This window comes from Idiotropiscis lumnitzeri, unplaced genomic scaffold, assembly GCF_059441095.1.
Source record: "Idiotropiscis lumnitzeri isolate Australia: NSW breed Sydney's pygmy pipehorse unplaced genomic scaffold, RoL_Ilum_1.0 HiC_scaffold_59, whole genome shotgun sequence".
Classification (NCBI taxonomy): domain Eukaryota; kingdom Metazoa; phylum Chordata; class Actinopteri; order Syngnathiformes; family Syngnathidae; genus Idiotropiscis; species Idiotropiscis lumnitzeri.
This window is the reverse complement of record NW_028283597.1, coordinates 1,267,360-1,272,189: the sequence shown is the minus strand read 5'-3', so window position 1 is coordinate 1,272,189 and position 4,830 is coordinate 1,267,360.

The window sequence follows — 4,830 nt, the reverse complement described above, 5'->3', positions numbered from 1 at the left end:
AACCCTAACCCTAACCCTAACCCTAACCCTAACCCTAACCCTAACCCTAACCCTAACCCTAACCCTAACCCTAACCCTAACCCTAACCCTAACCCTAACCCTAACCCTAACCCTAACCCTAACCCTAACCCTAACCCTAACCCTAACCCTAACCCTAACCCTAACCCTAACCCTAACCCTAACCCTAACCCTAACCCTAACCCTAACCCTAACCCTAACCCTAACCCTAACCCTAACCCTAACCCTAACCCTAACCCTAACCCTAACCCTAACCCTAACCCTAACCCTAACCCTAACCCTAACCCTAACCCTAACCCTAACCCTAACCCTAACCCTAACCCTAACCCTAACCCTAACCCTAACCCTAACCCTAACCCTAACCCTAACCCTAACCCTAACCCTAACCCTAACCCTAACCCTAACCCTAACCCTAACCCTAACCCTAACCCTAACCCTAACCCTAACCCTAACCCTAACCCTAACCCTAACCCTAACCCTAACCCTAACCCTAACCCTAACCCTAACCCTAACCCTAACCCTAACCCTAACCCTAACCCTAACCCTAACCCTAACCCTAACCCTAACCCTAACCCTAACCCTAACCCTAACCCTAACCCTAACCCTAACCCTAACCCTAACCCTAACCCTAACCCTAACCCTAACCCTAACCCTAACCCTAACCCTAACCCTAACCCTAACCCTAACCCTAACCCTAACCCTAACCCTAACCCTAACCCTAACCCTAACCCTAACCCTAACCCTAACCCTAACCCTAACCCTAACCCTAACCCTAACCCTAACCCTAACCCTAACCCTAACCCTAACCCTAACCCTAACCCTAACCCTAACCCTAACCCTAACCCTAACCCTAACCCTAACCCTAACCCTAACCCTAACCCTAACCCTAACCCTAACCCTAACCCTAACCCTAACCCTAACCCTAACCCTAACCCTAACCCTAACCCTAACCCTAACCCTAACCCTAACCCTAACCCTAACCCTAACCCTAACCCTAACCCTAACCCTAACCCTAACCCTAACCCTAACCCTAACCCTAACCCTAACCCTAACCCTAACCCTAACCCTAACCCTAACCCTAACCCTAACCCTAACCCTAACCCTAACCCTAACCCTAACCCTAACCCTAACCCTAACCCTAACCCTAACCCTAACCCTAACCCTAACCCTAACCCTAACCCTAACCCTAACCCTAACCCTAACCCTAACCCTAACCCTAACCCTAACCCTAACCCTAACCCTAACCCTAACCCTAGACCCTAACCCTAACCCTAACCCTAACCCTAACCCTAACCCTAACCCTAACCCTAACCCTAACCCTAACCCTAACCCTAACCCTAACCCTAACCCTAACCCTAACCCTAACCCTAACCCTAACCCTAACCCTAACCCTAACCCTAACCCTAACCCTAACCCTAACCCTAACCCTAACCCTAACCCTAACCCTAACCCTAACCCTAACCCTAACCCTAACCCTAACCCTAACCCTAACCCTAACCCTAACCCTAACCCTAACCCTAACCCTAACCCTAACCCTAACCCTAACCCTAACCCTAACCCTAACCCTAACCCTAACCCTAACCCTAACCCTAACCCTAACCCTAACCCTAACCCTAACCCTAACCCTAACCCTAACCCTAACCCTAACCCTAACCCTAACCCTAACCCTAACCCTAACCCTAACCCTAACCCTAACCCTAACCCTAACCCTAACCCTAACCCTAACCCTAACCCTAACCCTAACCCTAACCCTAACCCTAACCCTAACCCTAACCCTAACCCTAACCCTAACCCTAACCCTAACCCTAACCCTAACCCTAACCCTAACCCTAACCCTAACCCTAACCCTAACCCTAACCCTAACCCTAACCCTAACCCTAACCCTAACCCTAACCCTAACCCTAACCCTAACCCTAACCCTAACCCTAACCCTAACCCTAACCCTAACCCTAACCCTAACCCTAACCCTAACCCTAACCCTAACCCTAACCCTAACCCTAACCCTAACCCTAACCCTAACCCTAACCCTAACCCTAACCCTAACCCTAACCCTAACCCTAACCCTAACCCTAACCCTAACCCTAACCCTAACCCTAACCCTAACCCTAACCCTAACCCTAACCCTAACCCTAACCCTAACCCTAACCCTAACCCTAACCCTAACCCTAACCCTAACCCTAACCCTAACCCTAACCCTAACCCTAACCCTAACCCTAACCCTAACCCTAACCCTAACCCTAACCCTAACCCTAACCCTAACCCTAACCCTAACCCTAACCCTAACCCTAACCCTAACCCTAACCCTAACCCTAACCCTAACCCTAACCCTAACCCTAACCCTAACCCTAACCCTAACCCTAACCCTAACCCTAACCCTAACCCTAACCCTAACCCTAACCCTAACCCTAACCCTAACCCTAACCCTAACCCTAACCCTAACCCTAACCCTAACCCTAACCCTAACCCTAACCCTAACCCTAACCCTAACCCTAACCCTAACCCTAACCCTAACCCTAACCCTAACCCTAACCCTAACCCTAACCCTAACCCTAACCCTAACCCTAACCCTAACCCTAACCCTAACCCTAACCCTAACCCTAACCCTAACCCTAACCCTAACCCTAACCCTAACCCTAACCCTAACCCTAACCCTAACCCTAACCCTAACCCTAACCCTAACCCTAACCCTAACCCTAACCCTAACCCTAACCCTAACCCTAACCCTAACCCTAACCCTAACCCTAACCCTAACCCTAACCCTAACCCTAACCCTAACCCTAACCCTAACCCTAACCCTAACCCTAACCCTAACCCTAACCCTAACCCTAACCCTAACCCTAACCCTAACCCTAACCCTAACCCTAACCCTAACCCTAACCCTAACCCTAACCCTAACCCTAACCCTAACCCTAACCCTAACCCTAACCCTAACCCTAACCCTAACCCTAACCCTAACCCTAACCCTAACCCTAACCCTAACCCTAACCCTAACCCTAACCCTAACCCTAACCCTAACCCTAACCCTAACCCTAACCCTAACCCTAACCCTAACCCTAACCCTAACCCTAACCCTAACCCTAACCCTAACCCTAACCCTAACCCTAACCCTAACCCTAACCCTAACCCTAACCCTAACCCTAACCCTAACCCTAACCCTAACCCTAACCCTAACCCTAACCCTAACCCTAACCCTAACCCTAACCCTAACCCTAACCCTAACCCTAACCCTAACCCTAACCCTAACCCTAACCCTAACCCTAACCCTAACCCTAACCCTAACCCTAACCCTAACCCTAACCCTAACCCTAACCCTAACCCTAACCCTAACCCTAACCCTAACCCTAACCCTAACCCTAACCCTAACCCTAACCCTAACCCTAACCCTAACCCTAACCCTAACCCTAACCCTAACCCTAACCCTAACCCTAACCCTAACCCTAACCCTAACCCTAACCCTAACCCTAACCCTAACCCTAACCCTAACCCTAACCCTAACCCTAACCCTAACCCTAACCCTAACCCTAACCCTAACCCTAACCCTAACCCTAACCCTAACCCTAACCCTAACCCTAACCCTAACCCTAACCCTAACCCTAACCCTAACCCTAACCCTAACCCTAACCCTAACCCTAACCCTAACCCTAACCCTAACCCTAACCCTAACCCTAACCCTAACCCTAACCCTAACCCTAACCCTAACCCTAACCCTAACCCTAACCCTAACCCTAACCCTAACCCTAACCCTAACCCTAACCCTAACCCTAACCCTAACCCTAACCCTAACCCTAACCCTAACCCTAACCCTAACCCTAACCCTAACCCTAACCCTAACCCTAACCCTAACCCTAACCCTAACCCTAACCCTAACCCTAACCCTAACCCTAACCCTAACCCTAACCCTAACCCTAACCCTAACCCTAACCCTAACCCTAACCCTAACCCTAACCCTAACCCTAACCCTAACCCTAACCCTAACCCTAACCCTAACCCTAACCCTAACCCTAACCCTAACCCTAACCCTAACCCTAACCCTAACCCTAACCCTAACCCTAACCCTAACCCTAACCCTAACCCTAACCCTAACCCTAACCCTAACCCTAACCCTAACCCTAACCCTAACCCTAACCCTAACCCTAACCCTAACCCTAACCCTAACCCTAACCCTAACCCTAACCCTAACCCTAACCCTAACCCTAACCCTAACCCTAACCCTAACCCTAACCCTAACCCTAACCCTAACCCTAACCCTAACCCTAACCCTAACCCTAACCCTAACCCTAACCCTAACCCTAACCCTAACCCTAACCCTAACCCTAACCCTAACCCTAACCCTAACCCTAACCCTAACCCTAACCCTAACCCTAACCCTAACCCTAACCCTAACCCTAACCCTAACCCTAACCCTAACCCTAACCCTAACCCTAACCCTAACCCTAACCCTAACCCTAACCCTAACCCTAACCCTAACCCTAACCCTAACCCTAACCCTAACCCTAACCCTAACCCTAACCCTAACCCTAACCCTAACCCTAACCCTAACCCTAACCCTAACCCTAACCCTAACCCTAACCCTAACCCTAACCCTAACCCTAACCCTAACCCTAACCCTAACCCTAACCCTAACCCTAACCCTAACCCTAACCCTAACCCTAACCCTAACCCTAACCCTAACCCTAACCCTAACCCTAACCCTAACCCTAACCCTAACCCTAACCCTAACCCTAACCCTAACCCTAACCCTAACCCTAACCCTAACCCTAACCCTAACCCTAACCCTAACCCTAACCCTAACCCTAACCCTAACCCTAACCC